At 46.2% G+C, this 27,819-nt stretch overlaps 2 non-coding genes across 2 annotated transcripts; both read right to left on the bottom strand.

Moving 5' to 3' along the window:
* Positions 1 to 6,570: 6,570 nt before the first annotated feature.
* Positions 6,571 to 6,642, bottom strand: TRNAW-CCA (transfer RNA tryptophan (anticodon CCA)). Its single transcript has one exon. It is a non-coding gene; the product is annotated as a tRNA-Trp (tRNA).
* Positions 6,643 to 15,268: 8,626 nt separating this feature from the next.
* On the bottom strand, positions 15,269 to 15,340 carry TRNAW-CCA (transfer RNA tryptophan (anticodon CCA)). Its single transcript has one exon. It is a non-coding gene; the product is annotated as a tRNA-Trp (tRNA).
* Between the last annotated feature and the right edge of the window lie 12,479 nt (positions 15,341 to 27,819).

Genomic DNA, 27,819 nt, shown 5'->3' with positions numbered 1-27,819 from the left:
AGTGGGAAGCACTCGATTCCCAAGTCATTACGCCGCCACATTTTTATTTTTTATTTTTTGTAAAAAAAGTCATTTTGCTGCCTCATGGTCAACATCATTTGCCGTTACAGTCAAGTTATCCATCTAGTTCTCCTACGCGAGCGTTCATATCCCCAGTATAAGAACGTCTCCTTTGCCTCGCATTTGCTTCATATCTTCGGATAGGCATTTAAACAAAACTTCGTTTCTCTCCGTGTTGTTGCTTCTGGTCCACAAGTAGATTACTCCTAATAGCACTTCATTGCGTGCTGTATTATATTTATCGATACATACCGCCAACATTGTTTATTTACTCTTTGCGAAGTGGGTCCATGCCTAAGCAACATTCCTACTCCTCTGCCATTTCGTCCTGCAGTCTCCTTTGCAACCTTACCAGCTATAGCTCGGAATAAGCGGAGCTCTTTGGAGGTCCCTGAGGTGCGCTTCCTTGAACCCATAAGTTGCTACATAATTCATTTCTATCTATTGCTTAATGCCAAGCCACCTCGCTGGCGCTGTTCCTCCCTGGATATGCATGTAAGCTAATATCTTACCTTATCGTTCTTCCTCTGCTTTCCTTTACGAGTTAGATCATATTGTTTTTATACTACTTAATATTTCTTATGTTATTTACTTATATATTTAGATAAGTGTGTAGCGCAACCACACTGCTGCTCCACTGCGCTCCAGTAGCGGCGCCAACTGCAGGGAAGAGCAGGTGTGCCGTCATGCCAGTTCATGGGTCGAGGGATTCACTCACGAGTCGAATCACTCAGGCTCGCTCGGGCTCACATTCAGATCATGAGGTGTGCCCGGACTGAGTCGGTATTCACATGCAGACTGACCTGAGTCGCGGGTGTTTCCGTAATCACATTCAGGTCATGATCTCAGTCATGTGTCCCAGCTCAGATTCAGATCCTGATCTGTGTTTTCGGACCGATGGTGTGCGCTTGGCTTTTTCCCCTGCCGTGTTTGCTGACACTAGAGGAGAGGAATCATTTAGTGCTGCTAGCAAGGACCCTGGAGGGCGAAGCGGTTTGGCTACACCTGTAGGCGGCCAAAGAAGAGGATTCCTTAGAGGGTATTAAGGTCCCTTCCACTTCGCTAGTTTACGCAGGTACGGGTGCCATGATGACCAGCGTGTGAATGTATCGTAAGCTATGGCCCAGATCCATCATGGTGCAGCGTGGGGAAGCTGGGGCCCTTGTTGGGCGTCTCGGTCAGCGGGGAGGCTTGCCACCGAAGCGCGCTTGAGTCTTGAGCCGAAACGAGTGAGTGAGCCCAAATCGGTCCAGAGCTGAGGTGATTCAGTGAGCCCAATTGAGTCATTAGTGGAAACGAGTTAGACCAGACGAGCAGTAAGTCGAATTAAGTGAGTGGGCACATGGGAGTCGAGAGTAGAAATGACTGATCAAGTCCAGATGAGTCGTGAGTTGACTGACCACAGATGGGTCAGAAGTCTAAATCAGTTATAAGTCATAACGACTTGTCGACTCAGAATGAGTCGCTAGTGGGAGTGAGTTGAAATGAGTTGCGAGGAGGGTGTGGAACCGAAGCCGAAACTGATCACGAAACAGGGGCTGAAGCTGTATTTTCAGTCCGATCTGAATTCGAACCGAACCCATTCATTTTAGTCCCCTGAAACCGAACCTGAATCGGCCTGAACCAGACCGTCTCCTCAGGCGATGCCTTTCGCAGCGGCTACTTCAGATGAACCGTGCCACATTCCTCCGCAGTGGCTATACTCTCTCTCCTCGTTCTTGGTAACAACCTCCGGATAGGTCCCACGGTAACCAGTGTACGGATACGCATTTACACGCTCCGTCTAGGGTAACTAAACTACTACAGTGGCCCTTCCCCGCATTCAGCCGTTGTGTGTTTGTGTGTCCGGCTGAAACCTGTTTTATGGTTGGCTGCTCACCTGCCCACCATGTCAGGTGACCATTCAGTAAATCGTGATAGGCTGCTAGGAAATATCAACCTTGGACGCAACCCTTCCAAAGCAGCCGGAGTCCCAAAGAAGACAGCACCTTCCATAGAAAGGCGGTGGCGCATCACATTACCGCTGCACCACCGCGATGGAGTGGTAGGAAAATTCCCAGGAACATATGCACGCAGAAAATGACCAATCTCGAATATATGGGCCTTAACCCATTGTTGCTATCCGAACCACTGGCATCCATGAACAATGGATCAGAACAACAAAACCGAAGTGAAAATCGAAGTGCTAGAGCACCTAATTTGCATTTGGTCTAACTACGCAAACCGACCATCATTTTTTCCCGATTCAAAAGCCTGTGCACTTGAAAAGGGATATATGAGCTATACTGAAGAACAAGAGGCCCAGAGTACAAAAATGTGTGACCAATGTGAAGTTTTCGCTTCTGCGTTAGGATCGGAACGAGTTGAACACCTTTTAAAAGGCACCACTAGAATGATGATGATGATGATGTCCTCGGGCTGAATGGCACATACCCACGGCGGGGGATTGGCCAGGGTGCATGCAATCGAATCCGAGTTTGAAATCACGCTCGTCTTCCTCCTGCATGTTTTTACTGTGGCCGTGCCTAACACACATTCTTCAAATTATTTCAGATGACCTAAAAATGAATCCATTTACCTTGTAGAAATATATTACCTTGAAACCCCTTTGCCTTCACCGCAGTGGTGGCGAGTGACTCGAGGCTTGCGTTTACGGCTGCGGTAGGCTGTGGGTTCCGATGCACGCCGGTGGGACACGCGTTGACGCCGGTCGGGTGCATAGCTCCAATGCGACCCCGGTTGGTCGCAGCTGGCACCCGACGGCTGAAGCTCGGCACACTGTTGGTCGGCAGTGGTTGGCTGGGGAGAGGAGAGAAGTGCGCGGTGGAGGTGGAATGCGGTCCTGCTTGCCTTTTTGTATTTTGATTTAAGAGCGAAATCTACGTGAGGGATATGCTTCCGACACAAAGGCTTCGCTAGCAGCGTAATTGAGAACATTTGCAGCGTCTCTTAGAAGGGCCTATGATCGAGGTGGATAGGACGGCGGGCGTCCTGGAGAACGCGCTGCCACCTGTCGGCATTTGGTCCAGATTGACCTGCGTGTCTGTTCTCTTTAATCGGCAGCGAGATAGCGGGTGTGGCTGAGTGCGATGGAGCACGAACTTGAATGCGAGGCTCCAAGGTTGTAAACAGAAGAAATTGTGACTGTTAAGTGTCACTTTCAAAGGTTCGATACAGAACGCTTTCGAGCGGCCCGTGTACGATCCCGCAGCAATCTTGCTTTGCACTGTGAGCAGCCACCTAGACATGCATTGCTTGATGAGCGTCGGCACATGAGTGCGAAGCGTGTCTCTGACCTCTGCTGTGGTGGCGCCCAGGTCACAAGTACAGATGAAATAGTAGCTGAGTTTTCAAAATACTACACCTCATTTTTTTGCTGCCCCTTCAAGCACTGCTGACGATGTTCATTTAGCGCGCTGGTCGTCTACGGTTTCCCCGCTTTGCGAGGATGAGTGCGATATAATGAGTGGTCTTATAATCTTGGCTGAACTGGAAGATGCAATTGATCGATTGTCACTATCGAAAACTCCAGGGCCTGACGGCCTTTCAGGGGAATTTTATAAGACCTTTAAATCTGTGTTATCTCCTGTTCTCCTACAAATTTTTGAGCACAGTATTGATGTTGGATTTTTGCCGCGGTCATTTACGGAAAGTGATATTGTCTTAATGCCGAAAACTGACGATAAGGAAAATATACGATTTCTAGAAGGTTACAAACCTATCACGTTTTCTAATGTTGATTATAAGATCTTCGCTAAAGTCCTCTACACCTTGCAGTGGCTACTTTGATTGGACCTCGTGAAACATGTGGCTTGAGGGGTCGGTCCATACAATCTAATCTACATATAGCGCGCACAGTGTTGTAGTATTGCAGCGACGCTCATGAACAATCAGCATTGCTGCAAATAGACCTGGCGAAGGCATTCGATCAGGTGTCCCATTCGTTTCTTTTTTTTCTTGTAAATCACGCCAATCTTGTTTCAGTTCTTTCTACTGGGATACGCGTTTGTTACAAAGACTGCTCAACGCTCTTGATTGTTAAGGACTGAAGGACTGTCTCTATCTCAAAGCCAGTTCAAATTCAGCTCTGTTCACATTCTACTTGGAGTCACTTATATACAGTGCAGCTGTCCATGGTTTTCGTACTATGGGTCACGAACTGAAGGTTTTAGCCTATGCGGATGACGTCGCGTTTTTCTGCACTGATAAGTGAAGCATCGATGAGGTAATTCGTTTAACGGAAGACTTCGCTTCAGTGTCAGGAGCTCGGATTAATCGTTCTAAGAGTTGCGGTCTCTGGTTTGGTATGTGGGGTGGGACACTTGCCGAATATGCTTGTATACAATGGACACGCACGTCACCAAAGTGCCTTGGCGTTCCTTTGAGTGCCTCTAAGCACAGTGCACATTATTAGAAATACAGCGTGCCAACTCTTCAGCGCTACGCTAAGGCATTTGTGCCCCATGGTCTTTCGATTATTGGTAGGGCTGCCGCATGCAATTTGTTTCTCGGCACTAAAATTTATTTGTACTGCAAATTATGCATTGCACAAGACTTTATATCCAACGTTTCCACAGAGTTTTCACAACTTTTATAGAGGGTTCGTCGTTTAAATCATCGAGGCCTGATAGCCTTTTCCGGCCTGTAAGCGCTGGTGGCCTCCGTTTAGTCCACCTGTATGTCCGACACAAGGTTTCACGTTTCACATCTTTCCGGGTCACTACACACCCAGTAATGCCGGCATTCCTGCAAGTAAATTTAGTTCATGCTTTGCCGAGCATCACTGTGTCTTCTAATGGTTCTGATCGTCCGTGTTTGTGGGGATTCATGCATGAGGTGAATGAAGTCTGTTCGTTTCCTACTTGTTCGTTTTTCCCCTGAGTTACTTTTTTTGGTGTGAAGGAAACTCCTTACAAGGGCTTAAATTATATGCTCTTTCCTCCGCCAACTATTGCTCGGTGTATTTCGGTTAACGGGGCATGACGTATTCAAGAGAGTACGGAAGATTACCCTCTCGCCATGTACAAACACATTTTTCTTTAAGCTACACGCTGAGACATTACCAGGTAAAAATATGGCGAGAGAAAAAAGGTTTTCTTGTGTCTACGGTGACGTGTCGCCTTTGTAATGCTCCTGAAACGATTGAGCATAGTTTCATCCATTGTAAAGATGCAATACTCTTCTGGGACATCATGCAACGGACATTGAAAAAAAAGGCTTAATTTGACTCCGCATTCTTTACGATTTCTCACTGCACTACCATTTGGTGATGAGCCCTTCGATATATTATTTTTAATTGTATTACGCAGCCTGTAGAAAACGCGCATGATGAACCGGCATTTTAAATATGTTGTTTCTGCCTTAGACCATTTCTGCAGAATGATTGTGCACCTAAAAGAATTGTATGCCCAGACCGACTCTGAACCGGAGTGGTACCGACTCTTAGCGCTGTTTTGTTTATTACCTTTTTTCTAGTTCTTTGTTGCTGAGATGTGTAGTGTTATGATCTATTCAAAATATGCTGCAAATTGACTCTTTTCTAGTGTTCGTGTGTTGATGTGCCACTGTGTGTAGATATCTCATGGATATCAAACATCGCATGATTGTAATAAATACCATGCTGAAGAAAAAAGCGGCGATAGCGTAGTGCTATCGCTGAGCGACCCTTAAATGGGACCCGTTCGCGCAGCCGTGGGCTCGACTCCCAGTCATGGACATCGATTCAAATTCGTTGTCTCTTTTTCATGGTTTGACCTCTAACTCAGCTGAAGGTCAAAATTAGGCACTCGGTGATCGAATCACGAGGTCCCGTAGTGAAGCTTTGGCTTCAAAATGCAATAGAAAGGTACGCCTTACATCCGCGCGAAATACGGACGCAGGCATGAAATGTTTCTTAAGGTAAGTGCGGCGTATTTTTTATTGATACTGTAAAGGCCTTTATTGGCAAGATATGACTGGTTGTGAAGGCCGGTTAGAGCGGGAAAGGGCAGGCCCGTTCCCAGAACAGATGATGCTCTCGCCCCGCGCCGCGCGTCGGCTCTGCTGCTTCAGCTGCCGATCGTCTTCTTCTCGCCTCGCGCCGCGCATCGGTTCTGTTGCTCCGACTGCTAAGCATCTTCCTCTTTACAATACACAAAAAATAAACGCTGACCGGATACGTTCAATGTATCCTGGAAAAAAAAAACAAATGTACTGCGGCTCCGTAGAACGTACCTCAGCCACTAAAGTTAAAAAGGAAAATTGCATGTCTTAAGGAATGATTTGTGCCGATGGAAATACAATTAATCGTATTGTGTTTCGGCCCCTTGCAATAATTTTTATTTTTAACTTGGTTCGATATACAGCGAACCCCTCGTTCAGTTCTTGATGGAACATTTAAAGTAACTGGAAAATGTTCGATGTATGAATCACGGTCCTATAATCATTCATCAAAATCGAGACCCTGACTGAGGAGCTAACAATATAAGTTCTCTTTGGCGACGATTATAATATATGAAAAAAAAACAAAAATGACCCGTACGTGATTCGAACACGCAACCTTCTGATCTGGAGTCAGACGCGCTACCGTTGCGCCAACGAGCCAGGCATGCGCTCCAAGCAGCAAGCGCAGTTGTTGGGAATGCACTTATAAGAGCTTGTGTGCGGCTTTATATGGTCAGCTTTCTTCTGTTATGTTTTGCCTTGATAAGGGTCAGTCTTAGGGAACAAATACTGTTAGCTATTGAGGTCACAGAACCCTAAAACCTTTTTTTCTCTTTTGGCCGATGTCGCCTTCGTATATTTGTGTGAAAAATTGGCTGTTTACCGTGTACTCTTGCAATGGTGCCTCAGAAATTCTTGAAAAGTGCATTCCACAAAACGCACTACAGACCATGCAATGGAAACTACGAAAGCACTGCGATGGACGTTAAGTGTTTTTTGAAGCGCTCTTGTGTTAAACGTACGCTGTCGAATCATTCGTCCTGAGTGTTTAGCGTGGTTGGAACATTTGAAGCTCGTACCTTTTATGAGAAAACAAAACTTAGTTTCCTTTAATGGTTTGGTTTGGTTTGGTTTATAGGGCTTTAACGTTCTAAAGACACTGAGGCTATGAGGGATGCCGTAGTGAGGAGGCAACGAAATTCATTAAAGTTTGTTTCCTGAAAACTTTTAATTTTCTTTTAACCTTTTGTTTTCTTTGAAGCCGGTGTCTTACTTTTATCGATAATTTGTTTGATAAACATTGCTACGGAACAAATATGTTTTTTTTTCACCCGTCTCCTTTATCACAAACCAATAAAACTAAATATCGACCAATGTCGCTTTGACGACACAATGAAAATGTTAGGCATGCAGCTTGCACTCAGCCTTGGCTAGAGCCTGTAGCAGCTTCTCCAACGGCGGTGTTCTGAGCCCGAAATATAAAACACGGGAGGAATAAACAGAGAGCCTTTTGCTCCCAGATATTTCACGGAGCCGAGACCAGGAACCACGCTGCCACCCCATTTCCACTCCGGCTTAGTAAAAACACTCCCGTAAACTGTCACCGCAATCTGCTTGTAAGTGAGCAAACTCTAATATGCAGATTAGAATAATCGCCGCGAGTGTTTCTGCACGCACAATTTTAGCGCAGCGGCACGGTGGATCGAGCGCTGGTACTCAGAGCTCGACACGCATCTCTCCCTGCAGTGCGCCCACTCGTACAGCGCGCTCCAAATGCTGTTAGACCTGCGTAAACGACAAGCAGGTTGTCCTAATTATTCAAATGTTGCGGGTCTGCCTCACAGCTACAGGAAAGCAAATGTTTCCCCTACGGCGGCGATGACCAGAATGGCACGCTTGTTGAGACGAAGACAGATCTCGGAGGAGAAGCTCTGACAAACTGGAAATGGCCAGTGGGGGCAGTGATTGGTTAATCGCGGGAGAATTCCGGGCGACGACCGAAATTTTGTGTCGGGGCAGACCGAGCGACGAGGCAAGCGGTATGGGCAGAATGCTTCGTGCGACAGCGCCGATCAACTCACGCGAACATGGAGCTCAGCATTAACTCATGAGCTGTCGTCAGTAAGATCGTCATGCTCCACAGCGTATGCAGCCTTAGGACGTAAATTCTCCACATCATAGCAGGTATCAGATAATTACACGCATACAATTACAAAGAAAACATAATAGCATAGTGGGAGACCTAGAAAGCAAACTCATTATTTAACCTTTTCCTGGAACATATTTTGGGCATAATTCTTGGGTTTTCTTCACTCGTCTCCTGTTCCTGTGGAATTTCGGGCAAGGGTCTATTTTCTTTTTTTGCTTTCTGGCGTGCCCTAGAAGGCGCTTTGCGGCTTGATGGAGCAGGTTTAATATCGACGTGCAATCAACAATTGGATCTCTTTTTGCCGCTTGATCTACCGGTTTTCTTATGTACGAAATCTGTCTCTCTCTGAATTACCTTTAGAACTTCATAATACGTCCATTAACCACTGTAGACGTTTCGGATGCAGTTTTCTACCGCTTCTTATACGGTCATCAAATGGCGGTCAATCCATACCAAATTCCTTGGTGAATGTTATGTTTTCGCGTAGCAGCTTCATCCTTTCCTCTATACAGACCATTACGATTAACCTCTTATAGCCGCTACAAATACTCTACTTCCTCGTCTATTTTCATTACATTCAGCCTTTCATATAAACATATTGTCATTATGCAGTATTCAATGCTGGAGTGGGAGCACTCGATTCCCAAGTCATTACGCCGCCACATTTTTCTTTTTTATTTTTTGTAAAAACGTCATTTCGCTGCCTCATGGTCAACATCATTTTCCGTTACAGTCAAGTTATCCATCTAGTTCTTCTACTCGAGCGTTCATATTCCCAGTATAAGAACGTCTCCTTTGCCTCGCATTTGCTTCATATCTTCGGATAGGCATTTAAACAAAACTTCGTTTCTCTCCGTGTTGTTGCTTCTGGTCCACAAGCAGATTACTCCTAATAGCAGTTCATTGCGTGCTGTATTCTATTTATCGATACATACCCCCAACATTGTTTATTTACTCTTTGCGAAGTGGGTCCATGCCTAAGCAACATTCCTACTCCTCTGCCATTTCGTCCTGCAGTCTCCTTTGCAACCTTACCAGCTATAGCCCGGAATAAGCGGAGCTCTTTGGAGGTCCCTGAGGTGCGCTTCCTTAAACCCATAAGTTGCTACATAATTCATTTCTATCTATTGCTTAATGCCAAGCCACCTCGCTGGCGCTGTTCCTCCCTGGATATGCATGTAAGCTAATATCTTACCTTATCGTTCTTCCTCTGCTTTCCTTTACGAGTTAGATCATATTGTTTTTATACTACTTAATATTTCTTATGTTATTTACTTATATATTTAGATAAGTGTCTAGCGCAACCACACTGCTGCTCCACTGCGCTCCAGTAGCGGCGCCAACTGCAGGGAAGAGCAGGTGTGCCGTCATGCCAGTTCATGGGTCGAGGGATTCACTCACGAGTCGAATCACTCAGGCTCGCTCGGGCTCACATTCAGATCATGAGGTGTGCCCGGACTGAGTCGGTATTCACATGCAGACTGACCTGAGTCGCGGGTGTTTCCGTAATCACATTCAGGTCATGATCTCAGTCATGTGTCCCAGCTCAGATTCAGATCCTGATCTGTGTTTTCGGACCGATGGTGTGCGCTTGGCTTTTTCCCCTGCCGTGTTTGCTGACACTAGAGGAGAGGAATCATTTAGTGCTGCTAGCAAGGACCCTGGAGGGCGAAGCGGTTTGGCTACACCTGTAGGCGGCCAAAGAAGAGGATTCCTTAGAGGGTATTAAGGTCCCTTCCACTTCGCTAGTTTACGCAGGTACGGGTGCCATGATGACCAGCGTGTGAATGTATCGGAAGCTATGGCCCAGATCCATCATGGTGCAGCGTGGGGAAGCTGGGGCCCTTGTTGGGCGTCTCGGTCAGCGGGGAGGCTTGCCACCGAAGCGCGCTTGAGTCTTGAGCCGAAACGAGTGAGTGAGCCCAAATCGGTCCAGAGCTGAGGTGATTCAGTGAGCCCAATTGAGTCATTAGTGGAAACGAGTTAGACCAGACGAGCAGTAAGTCGAATTAAGTGAGTGGGCACATGGGAGTCGAGAGTAGAAATGACTGATCAAGTCCAGATGAGTCGTTAGTTGACTGACCACAGATGGGTCAGAAGTCTAAATCATAACGAGAAGTCTAAATCATAAGTCTAAGTCATAACGACTTGTCGACTCAGAATGAGTCGCTAGTCGGAGTGCGTTGAAATGAGTTTCGAGGAGGGTGTCGAACCGAAGCCGAAACTGATCACGAAATAGGGGCTGAAGCTGTATTTTCAGTCCGAACTGAATTCGAACCGAACCCATTCATTTTAGTCCCCTGAAACCGAACCTGAATCGGTCTGAACTAGACCGTCTCCTCAGGCGATGCCTTTCGCAGCGGCTACTTCAGATGAACCGTGCCACATTCCTCCGCAGTGGCTATACTCTCTCTCCTCGTTCTTGGTAACAACCTCCGGATAGGTCCCACGGTAACCAGTGTACGGATACGCATTTACACGCTCCGTCCAGGGTAACTAAACTACTACAGTGGCCCTTCCCCGCATTCAGCCGTTGTTTGTTTGTGTGTCCGGCTGAAGCCTGTTTTATGGTTGGCTGCTCACCTGCCCACCATGTAAGGTGACCATTCAGTAAATCGTAATAGGCTGCTAGGAAATATGAACCTTGGACGCAACCCTTCCAAAGCAGCCGGAGTCCCAAAGAAGGCAGCACCTTCCATAGAAGGGCGGTGGCGCATCACTTTACGGCTGCACCACCGCGATGGAGTGGTAGGAAAATTCCCAGGAACATATGCACGCAGAAAATGACCAATCTCGAATATATGGGCCTTAACCCATTGTTGCTATCCGAACCACTGGCATCCATGAACAATGGATCTGAACATCGAAACCGAAGTGAAAATCGAAGTGCTAGAGCACCTAATTTGCATTTGGTCTAACTACGCAAACCGACCATCATTTTTTTCCCGCTTCATAAGCCTGTGCACTTGAAAAGGGATATATGAGCTATACTGAAGAACAAGAGGCCCAGAGTACAAAAATGTGTGACGAATGTGAAGATTTCGCTTCTGCGTTAGGATCGGAACGAGTTGAACACCTTTTAAATGGCACCACTAGAATTGCAATCGAATCCGAGTTTGAAATCACGCTCGTCTTCCTCCTGCATGTTTTTACTGTGGCCGTGCCTAACACACATTCTTCTAATTATTTCAGATGACCTAAAAATGAATCCATTTACCTTGTAGAAATATATTACCTTGAAACCCCTTTGCCTTCACCGCAGTGGTGGCGAGTGACTCGAGGCGCACGTTTACGGCTGCGGTAGGCTGTGGGTTCCGATGCACGCCGGTGGGACACGCGTTGACGCCGGTCGGGTGCATAGCTCCAATGCGACCCCGGTTGGTCGCAGCTGGCACCCGACGGCTGAAACTCGCCACGCTGTTGGTCGGCAGTGGTTGGCTGGGGAGAGGAGAGAAGTGCGCGGTGGAGGTGGAATGCGGTCCTGCTTGCCTTTTTGTATTTTGATTTTAGAGCCAAATCTACGTGAGGGATATCCTTCTGACACAAAGGCTTCGCTAGCAGCGCAATTGCGAACATGTGCAGCGTCTCTTAGAGGGGCCTATGATCGAGGTGGATAGGACGGCGGGCGTCCTGGAGAATGCGCTGCCACCTGTCGGCATTTGGTCCAGATTGACCTGCGTGTCTGTTCTCTTTAATCGGCAGCGAGATAGCGGGTGTGGCTGAGTGCAATGGAGCACGAACTTGAATGCGAGGCTCCAAGGTTGTAAAAAGAAGAAATTGCGACTGTTAAGTGTCACTTTCAAAGGTTCGATACAGAAAGCTTTCGAGCGGCCCGTGTACGATCACGCAGCAATCTTGCTTTGCACTGTGAGCAGCCACCTAGACAAGCATTGCTTGATGAGCGTCGGCACATGAGTGCGAAGCGTGTCTCTGACCTATGCTGTGGTGGCGCCCAGGTCACAAGTACAGATGAAATAGTAGCTGAGTTTTCAAAATACTACACCTCATTTTTTTGCTGCCCCTTCAAGCACTGCTGACGATGTTCATTTAGCGCGCTGGTCGTCTACGGTTCCCCCGCTTTGTGAGGATGAGTGCGATATAAGAGTGGTCTTATAATCTTGGCTGAACTGGAAGATGCAATTGATCGATTGTCACTATCGAAAACTCCAGGGCCTGACGGCCTTTCAGGGGAATTTTATAAGACCTTTAAATCTGTGTTATCTCCTGTTCTCCTACAAATTTTTGAGCACAGTATTGATGTTGGATTTTTGCCGCGGTCATTTACGGAAAGTGATATTGTCTTAATGCCGAAAACTGACGATAAGGAAAATATACGATTTCTAGAAGGTTACAAACCTATCACGTTTTCTAATGTTGATTACAAGATCTTCGCTAAAGTGCTCTACACCTTGCAGTGGCTACTTTGATTGGACCTCGTGAAACATGTGACTTGAGGGGTCGGTCCATACAATCTAATCTACATATAGCGCGCACAGTGTAGCAGTATTGCAGCGACGCTCATGAACAATCAGCATTGCTGCAAATAGACCTGGCGAAGGCATTCGATCAGGTGTCCCATTCGTTTCTTTTTTTTCTTGTAAATCATGCCAATCTTGTTTCAGTTCTTTCTACTGGGATACGCCTTTGTTACGAAGACTGCTCAACGCTCTTGATTGTTAAGGTCTGAAGGACTGTCTCTATCTCAAAGCCAGTTCAAATTCAGCTCTGTTCACATTCTACTTGGAGCCACTTATAAACAGTGCAGCTGTCCATGGTTTTCGTACTATGGGTCACGAACTGAAGGTTTTAGCCTATGCGGATGACGTCGCGTTTTTCTGCACTGATAACTGAAGCATCGATGAGGTAATTCGTTTAACGGAAGACTTCGCTTCAGTGTCAGGAGCTCGGATTAATCGTTCTAAGAGTTGCGGTCTCTAGTTTGGTATGTGGGGTAGGACACTTGCCGAATATGCTTGTATACAATGGACACGCACGTCACCAAAGTGCCTTGGCGTTCCTTTGAGTGCCTCTAAGCACAGTGCACATTATTAGAAAGACCGCGTGCCAACTCTTCAGCGCTACGCTAAGGCATTTGTGCCCCATGGTCTTTCGATTATTGGCAGGGCTGCCGCATGCAATTTGTTTCTCGGCACTAAAATTTATTTGTACTGCAAATTATGCATTGCACAAGACTTTATATCCAACGTTTCCACAGAGTTTTCACAACTTTTATAGAGGGTTCGTCTTTTGAATCATCGAGGCCTGATAGCCTTTCCCGGCCTGTAAGCGCTGGTGGCCTCCGTTTAGTCCACCGGTATGTCCGACACAAGGTTTCACGTTTCACATCTTTCCGGGTCACTACACACCCAGTAATGCCGGCATTCCTGCAAGTAAATTTAGTCATGCTTTGCCGAGCATCACTGTGTCTTCTAATGGTTCTGATCGTCCGTGTTTGTGGGGATTCATGCATGAGGTGAATGAAGTCTGTTCGTTTCCTACTTGTTCGTTTTTCCCCTGAGTTACTTTTTTTGGTGTGAAGGAAACTCCTTACAAGGGCTTAAATTATATGCTCTTTCCTCCGCCAACTATTGCTCGGTGTATTTCGGTTAACGGGGCATGACGTATTCAAGAGAGTACGGAAAATTACCCTCTCGCCATTTACAAAAACATTTTTCTTTAAGCTACACGCTGAGACATTACCAGGTAAAACATGGCCAGAGAAAAAAGGTTTTCTTGTGTCTACGGTGAACTGTCGCCTTTGTGATGCTCCTGAAACGATTGAGCATAGTTTCATCCATTGTAAAGATGCAATACTCTTCTGGGACATCATGCAACAGACGTTGAAAAAAAAGGCTTAATTTGACTCCGCATTCTTTACGATTTCTCACTGCACTACCATTTGGTGATGAGCCCTTCGATATATTATTTTTAATTGTATTACGCAGCCTGTAGAAAACGCGCATGATGAGCCGGCATTTTAAATAAGTTGTTTCTGCCTTAGACCATTTCTGCAGAATGATTGTGCACCTAAAAGAATTGTATGCCCAGACCGACTCTGAACCGGAGTGGTACCGACTCTTAGCGCTGTTTTGTTTATTACCTTTTTTCTAGTTCTTTGTTGCTGAGATGTGTAGTGTTATGATCTATTCAATATATGCTGCGAATTGACTCTTTTCTAGTGTTCGTGTGTTGATGTGCCACTGTGTGTAGATATCTCATGGATATCAAACATAGCATGATTGTAATAAATACCATGCTGAAGAAAAAAGCGGCGATAGCCTAGTGCTATCGCTGAGCGACCCTTAAATGGGACCCGTTCGCGCAGCCGTGGGCTCGACTCCCAGTCATGGACATCGATTCAAATTCGTTCTCTTTTTCATGGTTTGACCTCTAACTCAGCTGAATGTCAAAATGGCACTCGGTGATCGAATCACGAGGTCCCGTAGTGAAGCTTTGGCTTCAAAATGCAATAGAAAGGTACGCCTTACATCCGCGCGAAATACGGACGCAGGCATGAAATGTTTCTTAAGGTAAGTGCGGCGTATTTTTTATTGATACTGTAAAGGCCTTTTTTGGCAAGATATGACTGGTTGTGAAGCCGGTTAGAGCGGGAAAGGGCAGGCCCGTTCCCAGAACAGTTGATGCTCTCGCCCCGCGCCGCGCGTCGGCTCTGCTGCTTCAGCTGCCGATCGTCTTCTTCTCGCCTCGCGCCGCGCATCGGTTCTGTTGCTCCGATTGCTAAGCATCTTCCTCTTTACAATACACAAAAAATAAACGCTGACCGGGTCCGTTCAATGTATCCTGGAAAAAAAACAAATGTACTGCGACTCCGTAGAACGTACCTCAGCCACTAAAGTTAAAAAGGAAAATTGCATGTCTTTAGGAATGATTTGTGCCGATGGAAATACAATTAATCATATTGTGTTTCGGCCCCTTGCAATAATTTTTATTTTTAACTTGGTTCGATATACAGCGAACCCCTCGTTCAGTTCTTGATGGAACATTTAAAGTAACTGGAAAATGTTCGATGTATGAATAACGGTCCTATAATCATTCATCAAAATCGAGACCCTGACTGAGGAGCTAACAATATAAGTTCTCTTTGGCGACGATTATAATATATAAAAAAAACAAAAATGACCCGTACGTGATTCGAACACGCAACCTTCTGATCTGGAGTCAGACGCGCTACCGTTGCGCCAACGAGTCAGGTATGCGCGGTGGGCAGCAAGCGCAGTTGTTGGGAATGCACTTATCAGAGCTTGTGTGCGGCTTTGTGTGGTCAGCTTTCTTCTGTTATCTTTTGCCTTGATAAGGGCCAGTCTTAGGGAACAGATACTCTTAGGTATTGAGGTCACAGAACCCCCAAACCTTTTTTTTCTCTTTTGGCCGATGTCGCCTTCGTATATTTCTGTGAAAAACTGGCTGATTACCATGTACTCTTGCAATGGTGCATCAGAAATTCTTGAAAAGTGCATTCCACAAAACGCACTACAGACCATGCAATGGAATCTGCGAAAGCAGTGCGATGCACCTTAGTAAGTATTGTTGAAAGCGCTCTTGCGTGAAACGCGCGCTGTCAAGAAATTCGCACTGAGTGTTTGGCGTGGTTGGAACATTTGAAGGGCGCACCTTTTATGAGAAAACAAAACTTAGTTTTCTTGACTGGTTTGGTTTGGTTTGGTTTATAGGGGCTAAAGAGACTGAGACGTTCTAAAGAGACTGAGGCTATGAGGGATGCCGTAGTGAGGAGGCAAGGAAATTCACTAAAGTTTGTTTCCTTAAAACTTTTAATTTTCTTTTAAACTTTCCTTTTTTTGGGGGGGACCGGCGTCTTACTTTTATCGATAATTTGGTTGATGAACATTGCTAAGGAACACATATTTTTTTCACCCGTCTCCTTTATCACAAACCAATATAACTAAATATCGACCAATGTCGCTTTGACGACACAATGAAAATGTTAGGCATGCAGCTTGCACTCAGCCTTGGCTAGAGCCTGTAGCAGCTTCTTCAACGGCGGTGTTCTGAGCCCGAAATATAAAACACAGGAACAATCAACAGAGAGCCTTTTGCTCCCAGATATTTCACGGAGCCGAGACCAGGAACCACGCCGCCACCCCATTTCGACTCCGGCTTAGTAAAAACACTCCCGTAAACTGTTACCGGAATCTCCTTGTAAGTGAGGAAACTGTAATATGCAATTGTGAATACGCATAGCGACTGTTTCTGCACGCACAATTTCAGCGCAGCGGCACGATGGATCGAGCGCTGGTACTCGCGGCTCCACACGCATCTCTCCCTGCAGTGCGCCCACTCGTACAGCGCGCTCCAAATGTTGTTCGACCTGCGTAAACGACAAGCAGATAGTTCTCGTTATTCAAATGTTGCGGGTCTGCCTCACAGCTACAGGAAAGCAAATGTTTTCCCTACGGCGGCGACGACCAGAATGGCACGCTTGTTGAGACGAAGACAGATCTCGGAGGAGAAGCTCTGACAAACTGGAAATGGCCAGTGGGGGCAGTGATTGGTTAATCGCGGGAGAATTCCGGGCGACGACCGAAATTTTCTGTCGGGGCAGACCGATCGACGAGGCAAGCGGTATGGGCAGAATGCTTCGTGCGACAGCGCCGATCAACTCACGCGAACATGGAGCTCAGCATTAACTCATGAGCTATCGTCAGTGAGATCGTCATGCTCCACAGCGTATGCAGCCTTAGGACGTAAATTCTCCACTTCATAGCAGGTATCAGATAATTACACGCATACAATTACGAAGACAACATAACAGCATAGCGGGAGACCTTGAAAGCAAACTCATTATTTAACCTTTTCCTGGAAAATATTTTGGGCATAATTCTTGGGGTTTCTTCACTCGTCCCCTGTTCCTGTGGAATTTCGGGCAAGGGTCTATTTTCTTTTTTTGCTTTCTGGCGTGCCCTAGAAGGCGCTTTGCGGCTTGATGCAGCAGGTTTAATATCGACGTGCAATCAACAATTGGGTCTCTTTGCCGCTTGATCTGCCGGTTCTCTTGAGTACGTAATCTGTCTCTCTCTGAATTACCTTTAGAACTTCATCATACGCCCATGAACCACTGCAGACGTTTCGGATACAGTTTTCTACCGCTTCTTATACGGTCGTCAAATGGCGTTCAATCCTTACCAAATTCCGTGCTGAATGTTATGTTTTCGCGGAGCAGCTTCATCCTTTCCTCTGTACACAACCATTACGATTAACCTCTTATGACCGCTACAAATACTGTCTTTACTTCCTCGTCTATTTTCATTACATTGAACCTTTCATATAAACATATTGTCATTATGCAGTATTCAGTGCTGGAGTGGGAAGCACTCAATTCCAAAGACATTACGCCGTCAACTTCCGTTTTTCATTTTTTGTAAAGAAGTCGTTTTGCTGACTCATGGTCAACATTATTTTCCGTTGAAGTCTAGTTATGCATCTACTTCTATACGATAGTTCATATTCCCAGTATAAGAACGTCTCCATTGCCTCGCATTTGTTTCATATCTTCGGATAGGCATTTAAACAAAACTTCGTTTCTCTCCGTGTTGTTGCTTCTGGTCCACAAATAGATTACTCCTTCTTTGCGTGCTTTATTATATTTAATCGATACATACCCCTAACATTGTTTATTTACTTTATGCGAAGTGAGTCCATGCCTAAGCAACATTCCTACTCCTCCGCCATTTCGTTATCAAGCCTGCCTATTCCAACCTTACCAGCTATAGCCCCGAATAAGCGGAGCTTTTTGGAGGTCCCTGAGGTGCGCTTCCCTGAACCCATAAATTGCTATATAATTCATTTCTATCTGTTGCTTAATGCCAAGTCACCTTTCTGGCGCGGTTCCTCACTGGATCTGCATGTAAGCTAATATCTTACCTTATCGTTCTTCCCCTGCTTTCCTTTACGAGTTAGATCATATTGCTTTTATACTCCTTGTTATTTCTTATGCTATTTCCTTATATATTTAGACAAGTGTGTAGCGCAACCACGTCCCTTCAGGGAACTGCAACTGCGGGGAGGAGCAGGTGTGCCGTCATGCCAGTTCATAGGTCGGGGGATTCACTCACGAGTCCAATCACTCAGGCTCGCTCAGCCTGACATTCAAATCATGATCTGTGTCCTGAATGAGTCCGGGGTCAGATGCAGAGTGTGATCTGAGTCGCGGATGTTTCCGTAATCACATTTAAGTCATGATCTCAGTCATACGTGTCCCTGCTCAGATTTGTGTATTCGGGCCGATGGTGTGCTCTTGCTTTTTTTCACATTTTTGTTTGCTAACAGTCGAGAGGAATTATTTGTCAACAAAAATAGCGCAGGCACAGAACAAGGTCAAGAAAGGACACACACGAGCGCTAACTTCCAACAGTTTATTGTGAACCGCAGGGCGGTAAGCATATACGACGTGGCGATACATTGCACAGGCGCAGGGTAAATGTTTTCACTTTTATGGTTTCTCAGATAATGTAGTTCTTCTCGAGATAATCCAAGAGACGGTTTCGCGATGCACAAGTCACCTAGGCTATCTATGGCTTCTGCTTCAATAATTTCACGGCTAAGTTTGCTAGGGTTTTTGGCGATGACATTGCATGATTCATAGAGAGGTACACACTCTTCACAGTTTCTGCAGTGGACATCAAGAAAACCCCCTCTTTTTTCTTTTACATTGTAGCGATGCTCGCGGAGACGTTCGTTCAGGCACCTTCCACTCTCACCTATATATTTCTTTCCGCATGGCAATGGTATGCTGTACACAAATGATTCCGTACATTCAACGAACTTTGTTCCATGCTTCGTGGTACACCCACTCTTTTTCTCAGGGCCAGGTCTTGTCAACTTGCAGAGTTCCTGCAGCTTTTCAGGAGCTGAAAAATGACTTTGACATATGCCCGTTGTCCAATCTTTTTCAAGCGATGAGACAAACTGTGAATGTATGGAATAATGACAACTTTGTGCTTATTTGCGCAAAGAGGAAGGACATCTAGAGGTGAACAGATCTGTTTCAGGAGGATTTCAGCAATACTTGCAAGGACATGCTCAGGAAACCCAGCGTTAGTTAGCCTCTGTGCTTGTTCAGCGAAACTTGCTGCCATTTGCTGTGGACAGGGCTTTTTTATGCGTTAGAGAGGCGTAACTTTGCAATTCCCCTGTTGAAGAGTTTGGAGTGCGCAGAATCATATGGGAGCAGTGGTTTGTTGGCACGTGGCTGATATTTCCAGAAAATCTGGTCGTCCTGGAATAAAAAGGTTGATATGAAGGAACCGGATACTGTCCTCTGATGGCAACTCGTGAGTAATGACTAAAGGCGAGAAGCCTGTGCGTACGAAATCAAGTGTGTTAGTGGCAAGTGATTCGAAAGAACCAGAATCACAGTCAAGGAAGATCAAATAGTCGTCAACGTATCTAAAAACTTTTGTTACTTTTAAGTCAGCGGGATGGCTGCAAAGCGCTCTGTCAAGTTCGGCCAAGTATAGATCGCTAAGCACGGGGGCAATGCAAGACCCTATACATATCCCCTTTTCTGCAGATTAGGCGACCCGTCCCAGTGAATAAAAGTTGACTTGAGATATAGACTTAAAAGTAGCAAAAAACCACTGCTAGACGTACCCTATGCATTGTGGAAGGGAATGACTCCAAACTTGTTAATGCAGGTTTGAACACAAGAAATCAATTGAGCTTGCGGCAATGAATAAAACAAATCATTGATATCTATAGAGAACGCTCTTAAACTCTGGAGCGGTGAGGACTTTACGTAGTTTATGACAGCATTAGAGTCCTTGACTAAGGAGGGATCGTCGACTTGCAACAGGCTGAGGTTTTCTTGAAGGAAAAGAGCAATACACTTTTGCCACGTGTCACTCTCGGAGACAATAACCCTGAAAGGAACGTCCTCCTTGTGCGTTTTAGCACTGAAGAAGATGTCAAGGTGATCCCGTTTGGACGATTCTATGCCCTTTAAAACTCTTAGTAGCTGCAGCCTGTTACAAAGCTCTTTGGCTTTTGTTTTCAGCTTAGAAATAGACCGCTTTCGGTGAGCTTCCAAATCATTAGTGACTGCTGCAAGGGCTTTTGCATTGAACAGCCCATGCGACATGACAGCAAAACCTCCCTCTTTTTGTCTGCAGGCAGCACACAAAGTTGGCGATCGCTCAAAACCGAAGCAACGCGTTTTAGAGATGCCTTCGTCGCTGGCGCTTTTCCATGGATCAAGGCATCCACACCTTCGGAAACACAGCGTGGGGAATCCTCTGTAGAGGCACCTCGAGACACTTCTCGTACAGGCGACAGGAGTTCCAGCGCTGTCCTGCTCTTGTCCACGGCAAACATTGGGCCCCGTGAGAGCACCTGAAGCACATTCTGCGGTAGGCTCACACGTTCCAGGAGGTGGACGGGGCTCTTGGTAGCCGGACACTTCTGGGGGAGACGATCTAGAAGTTGCTTGAGCTGAAGCTGCCAAACGAACTCTGTAGTGCGATCAGTCAGGGCTGACAGCTCACGAAGCTGCTTCTTGGCAGCCTGAGGGGCCACAGCAGTGCTGACCTGTAATCCCAGGAGTCTCCTATGCAGCCGTGCAAGACGGAGCCATTCAGATTTCTGAATCTTGCAAGTGCGGGTACCATGACCAATAGAAGGGAGGAAACCTCTAAGCAAGGCTCGAACGTCGTCTGGCAGAATCTTGTGGCGCATGCAAAAGGCAAGAAGCCTTGCTTTGCAGATGGCACTGGCAATGAAGGCCACTGTCGCCGTAGGGTCACGTGAAAGATGAAAAAAAGAGCCCGATGTACAAGGAATGAAATCTATTAAGGTGGCAGCTTGGGCTTGTTGGTAACACATGTCAACAAATATAGCCCAGGAACAGGCGCAGGACAGCGCCGGAACTCCTGTCGCTTGTACGAGAAGTGTCTCGAGGTGCCTCTACAGAGGATTCCCCACGCTGTGTTTCCGAAGGTGTGGATGCCTTGATCCATGGAAAAGCGCCAGCGACGAAGGTATCTGTAAAACGCGTTGCTTCGGTTTTGAGGGATCACCAACTTTGTGTGCTGCCTGCAGACAAAAAGAGGGCGGTTTTGCTGTCATGTCGCATGGGCTGTTCAATGCAAAAGCCCTTGGAGCAGTCACTGATGCTTTGGAAGCTCACCGAAAGCGGTCTATTTCTAAGCTGAAAACAAAAGCCAAAGAGCTTTGTAACAGGCTGCAGCTACTAAGAGTTTTAAAGGGCATAGAATCGTCTAAACGGGATCACCTTGACATCTTCTTCAGTGCTAAAACGCACAAGGAGGACGTTCCTTTCAGGGCGATTGTCTCCGAGAGTGGCACGTGGCAAAAGTGTATTGCTCTTTTCCTTCAAGAAAACCTCTGCCTGTTGCAAATCGACGATCCCTCCTTAGTCAAGGACTCTAATGCTGTCATAACCTACGTAAAGTCCTCACCGCTCCAGAGTTTAAGAGCTTTCTCTATAGATATCAAGGATTTGTTTTATTCATTGCCGCAAGCTCAATTGATTTCTTGTGTTCAAACCTGCATTAACAAGTTTGGAGTCATTCCCTTCCACAATGCATAGGGTACGTCTAGCAGTGGTTTTTTGGAACTTTTATGTCTGTATCTCAAGTCAACTTTTATTCATTGGGACGGGTCGCCTTATCTGCAGAAAAAGGGGATATGTATAGGGTCTTGCATTGCCCCCGTGCTTAGCGATCTATACTTGGCCGAATTTGACAGAGCGCTTTGCAGCCATCTCGCTGACTTAAAAGTAATAAAAGTTTTTAGATACGTTGACGACTGTTTAATCTTCCTTGACTGTGATTCTGGTTCTTTCGAATCACTTGCCACTAACACACTTGATTTCGTACGCACAGGCTTCTCGCCTTTAGTCATTACTCACGAGTTGCCATCAGAGGACAGTATACGGTTCCTTGATATCAACCTTTTATTCCAGGACGACCAGATTTTCTGGAAATATCAGCCACGTGCCAACAAACCACTGCTCCTATATAATGCTGCGCACTCCAAACTTGTCAAGAGGGGAATTGCAAAGTTATGCCTCTCTAACGCCATAAAAAAGTCCTGTCCACAGCTTATGGCAGCAAGTTTCGCTGAAGAAGTACAGAGGCTAACTAACGATGGGTTTCCTATGCATGTCCTTGCAAGTATTGCTGAAATCCTCCTGAAACAGGTCTGTCCACCTCTAGATGTCTCTCCTCTTTGAGCAAATAAGCACAAAGTTGCCATTATTCCATACACTCACGGTTTGTCTCATCGCTTGAAAAAGATTGGACAACGGGCCAATGTGAACGTAATTATTTCAGGTCCCGAAATCTGCAGGAACTCTGGAAGTTGGGAAGACCTGGCCCTGCGAAAAAGAGTGGGTGTACCACGAAGCATGGAACAAAGTTCGTTGAATGTACGGAATCATTTGTGTACAGCATACCATTGCCATGCGGAAAGAAATATATAGGTGAGAGTGGAAGGTGCCTGAACGAACGTCTTCGCGAGCATCGCTACAATGTAAAAGAAAAAAGAGGGAGTTTTCTTGATGTCCACTGAAGAAACTATGAACAGTGTGCACCTCTCTATGAATCATGCAATGTCATCGCCAAGAACCCTAGCAAACTTAGCCGTGAAATTATTGAAGCAGAAGCCATAGATAGCCTAGGTGACTTGTGCATCGCGAAACCGTATGTTGGATTATCTCGTAAAGAACTACAGTATCTGAGAAACTATTGAAGAGAAAAAATTTGTCCTGCGCCTGTGCAATGTATCGCCACGTCGTATATGGTTACCGCCCTGCGGTTCACAATAAAATGTTGGAAGTTAGCGCTCGTGCGTGTCCTTTCTTGTCCTCGTTCTGTTCCTGCGCTATTTTTGTTGACATGTGTTACCAACAAGCCCAAGCTGCCACCTTAATGGAATTATTTAGTGCCGCTGAGAAGGTCACTTGAGAGCGAAGCGGCTTGGCGACGCCTGTAGGTGGCCAAAGAAGAGAATTCCTCGGAGGGTAGGGAGACGGTGGTGACCTTTCCACTTCACTAGTTTACGCAGGTACGGCTGCCATAATGACCAGCGTGACAGATGTGACCCAGATCCATCATGGTGCAGCGTAGGGAAGCTGGGGCCCCTTGTTGCGTGTCTCGGTCAGCGGGGAGGCTGCGCGCTTGAGTCTTGAGCCGAAACGAGTGAGAGAGCCCAAATGGGTCCGGAGTTGAGATGATTCAGTGAGGCCAACCGTGTCATCAGGCGAAACGAGTCATTCTAGATGAGCAGTAAGTCGAATTAAGGGAGTGAGCACAAAGGAGTCGAGAGTAGAAATGAGTGATCAAGTCCAGATGAGTCGTGAGTTAAGTGAACATGGAGGGTCATAAGTGTAAATCAGTTGTAAGTCATAAGGGCTTGTCGACTCAGAATGAGTCACGACTCGGAGTGAGCTGAAATGAGTTTCGAGGAGGGTGTCGAACCGAAGCCGAACCTGATCACGAAACAGGGGCTGAAGCTGTATCTTCAGTCCTAACTCGATTCGAACCGAACCCATTCATTTTACTCCCCTGGAACCGAACCTGGATCGGTCTGAACCAGACCCTCTCCTCAAGCGATGCCTTTCGCAGCAGCTGCTTCAGATGGACCGCGTTACATTCCTCCGCAGTGGCTATACTATCTTTCCTTCTTCTTGGTAACAACCTCCAGATAGGTCCCGCGGTAACCAGTCTACGGTTACGCATTTACACGCTCCGTCCAGAGTAACTAAACTACTAAAGTGGCCCTTCCCCGCATTTAGCCGTTGTGTGTTTGTGTGTCCGGCTGAAGCCTGCTTTATGGTTGGCTCCTCACCTGCCCACCATGTCAGGTGACCATTCAGTAAATCGTGAGAGGCTGCTAGGAAAGATCAACCTTGGACGCAACAATTCCAAAGCAGCCGGAGTCCCACCGAAGGCCGCACCTCCCATAGAAAGGCGGTGGCGCATCACCTCACCGCTGCACCACTGCGATGGAGTGGTACGAAGGTTCTCAGGGACGTATGCATGCAGAGAATGACCAATCTCCAATATATGGGCCCTAACACTTATTGCTATCCGAACCACTGCCATCCATGAACAATGGATCTGAACATCGAAACCGAAGTGAAAATCGAAGTGCTAGCGCACCTAATTTGCATTTGGTCTAACTACGCAAATGGACCATCATTTTTTCCCGCTTCAAAAGCCTGTGCACTTGAAAAGGGATATATGAGCTACACTGAAAAACAAGAGGCGCAGAGTACAAAAATGTGTGCCCAATGTGAAGTTTTCGCTCCTGTGTTAGGGTCGGAACGAGTTGAACACCTTTTAAATGGCACCACTAGAATTGCAATTGAATCCGAGTTTGAAATCACGCTCGTCTTCCTCCTGTCTGTTTTTACTGTGGCCGTGACTAACACAATTCTTCTAATTATTTCAGGTGACCTAAAAATGAATCCATTTACCTCTTAGGATTATAATCACCTTGAAAACCCTGTACGTTCACCGCAGTGAGGACGAGTGACACGAGGCGCGCGTTTGCGCTGCGGTAGGCTGTGGGTTTCGATCCACGCCGGTGGGACACGCGTTGACGCCGGTCGGGTGCATAGCCCTAATGCGACCCCGGTTGGTCGCAGCTGGCACCCGACGGCCGAAACTCGGCACACTGTTGGTTGGCAGTGGTTGGCTGGGGAGAGGAGAGAAGTGCGCGGTGGAGGTGGAATGCGGTCCTGCTTGTCTTTTTGTATTTTTATTTTAGAGCGAAATCTGCGTGAGGGATATCCTTCAGACACAAAGGCTTCGCTAGCAGCGTAGTTGCGAACATGTGCAGCGTCTCTTAGAGGGGCCTATGATCGAGGTGGAGAGGACTGCGGGCGTCCTCGAGAACGCGGTGCCACCTGTGGGCATTTGGTCCAGATTGACCTGCGTGTCTGTTCTCGTTAATCGGCAGCGAGATAGTGGGTGTGGTGGAGTGCGATAGAGCATGAACTTGAATGCGAGGCTCCAGAGTTTTACACAGAAGAAATTGCAACTGTAAAGTGTCACCTTCAAAGGTTCGATACAGAACGCTTTCGAGCGGCCCGTGTACGATCCCGCAGCAATCTTGCTTTGCACTGTGAGCAGCCAACTAGACATGCATTTCTTGATGAGCGTCGGCACTTGAGTGCCAAGCGTGTCTCTGAGCGCTGCTGTGATGGCGCCCTGGTCACAAGTACAGATGAAATAATAGCTGAGTTTTCAATATACTACACCTCGTTTTTTTGCTGCCCCTTCAAGCACTGCTGACGATGTTCATTTAGCGCGCTGGTCGTCTACGATTTCCCCGCTTTGCGAGGATGAGTGCGATATAATGAGTGGTCTTATAATCTTGGCGTAATTGGAAGATGCAATTGATCGATTGTCACTATCCAAAACCCCAGGGCCTGACGGCCTTTCAAGGGAATTTTATAAGACCTTTAAATCTGTGTTATATCTTGTTCTACTACAAATTTTCGGGCACAGTATTGATGTTTGGATTTTTGCCGCAGTCATTTACGGAAAGTGATATTGTCTTAATACCGAAAACTGACGATAAGAAAAATATACGATTTCTAGTAGGTTACAAACCTATCACGTTTCCTAATGTTGATTACAAGATCTTCGCTAAAGTCCTCTAAAGCTTTCAATGACTACTTTGATTGGACCCCGTCAAACATGTGGCTTGAGGGGTCGGTCCATACAATCTAATCTACATATAGCGCGCACAGTGTTGCAGTATTGCAGCGACGGTCATGAACAATTAGCATTGCTGCAAATAGACCTGGCGAAGGCATTCGATCAGGTGTCCCATTCGTTTCTTTTTTTTTTTGTAAGTCACGCCAATCTTGTTTCCGTTCTTTCTACTGGGATACGCCTTTGTTACAAAAACTGCTCAACGCTCTGGATTCTTAAGGACTGAAGGACGGTCTCTGTCTCACAGCCAGTTGAAATTCAGCTCTGTTCACATTTCACTTGGAGCCACTTATAAACAGTGCAGCTGTCCATGGTTTTCGTACTATGGGTCACGAACTGAAGGCGGTAGCCCATGCGGATGACGTCGCGTTTTTCTGCTCTGATAAGCCAAGCATGGATGAGGTAATTCGTTTAACTGAAGACTTCGCTTCAGTGTCAGGAGCTCGAATTAATTGTCCTAAGAGTTCCGGTCTCAGGTTTGGTATGTGGGGTACGACACCTCCGACACTTCCTTGTCGAATATCCTTGCATTCAATGGACACGCACTTCACGAAGGTACCTTGGCTTTCCTTTGAGTGCCTATAAGCACAGTGCACATTATTGGAAAACCGCGTGCCAACTCTTCAGCGCTATGCTCAGGCATTTGTGCCCCATGGTCTTTCGACTATTGACAGGGCGGCCGCATGCAATCTGTTTCTCGGCACTAAAATTTATATCTACTGCAAATTATGCATTGCACAAGACTTTATATCCAACGCTTCCACAGAGTTTTCACAACTTTTATATGGGGTTCGTCTTTTTAATCATCTAGGCCTGATAACGTTTTCCGGCCTGCAAGCACTGGCGGCCTCAATTAGTCCACTTGTTTGTCCAACAGGTGGTTTCACGTTTCATGTTTTTTCGAGACACTATACACGCCCAGCAATGCGGGCATTCCTGCAAGTAAATTTAGTTCATGCTTTGCCGAGCATCACTGTGTCATCTAATGGTTCTGACGTCCGTGTTTGTGGGGATTCATGCATGAGGTGTATGAAGTCTGTTCGTTCCCTGCTTGTTCGTTTTTCCCCTGAGTTACTCTTTCTGGTTTCGAGGAAACGGTTGTACAAAAACTTAATCTGTATGCTCTTTCCTCCGCCACTGTATCGCTCTGTTTATTTTGGTTTACCTGGAGATGACGTACTCAAGAGAGTACCTATAATGCCCCTCTCGCCATGTACAAAAACACTTTTCTTTAAGCTACACACTGAGACATTACCAGTTAAAACATGGCGAGAGAAAAAAGGTGTCGATGAGTAGCTGCTGCCTTTGTGATGATCGATTGTAGACATGCAATACTCTTCTGCGACGTTGTGCAACGAACATTGGAAAAAAGACTTTATTTGACGGCGCATTCTGTACGATTTCTCACTGCACTACCATTTGTTGATGAGGCCTTAGATTGTTTTTTTAACTGGATTACACATCCTGTGGAAACAAAGCATGACAAACCTACATTGTGAAACTTTTGTTTCTGCCAAAGACCATGTCTCTAGAATAATTGTGCACCGAAAAGAATTGTATGCCCAGACCGAGTATGTACCGGAGTTGTACTGACTCTTAGTGCTGTGTTGTTCATTGCCTTTTTTCCAGTTCTTTGTTGCTTAGATGTGTCGTGTTGGGATGTATAGCTATACACTATAGCGCATAGCTATAGCTTTACGCTATAGCTATGATGTATAGCTATTGACTATTTTCTCGTGGTTGTGTGTTGATGTGCCACTCTTCGTAGAAAGCTCATGTACATAAAACATCGCATAATTGTAATAAATACACTGCTGAAACAAAAAAAAATGCGGCGATAGCCTAGTGGTCTCGCTGAGCGGCCCTTGAATGAGATCTGTTCGTGCAGAGGCGGGTTCGACTCCCAGTCATGGACGTCGATTCAATTTATTTTGCCATTTGTCATGGTTTGACCTCTAACTCAGCTGA

The sequence above is a fragment of the Amblyomma mixtum genome, chromosome 10 (genome assembly GCF_055824585.1).
Source record: "Amblyomma mixtum isolate Tamu chromosome 10, ASM5582458v1, whole genome shotgun sequence".
NCBI classification, from domain to species: domain Eukaryota; kingdom Metazoa; phylum Arthropoda; class Arachnida; order Ixodida; family Ixodidae; genus Amblyomma; species Amblyomma mixtum.
The sequence above is the reverse complement of the archived record's forward strand: the minus strand, read 5'-3'. Positions and strand labels throughout refer to the sequence as shown.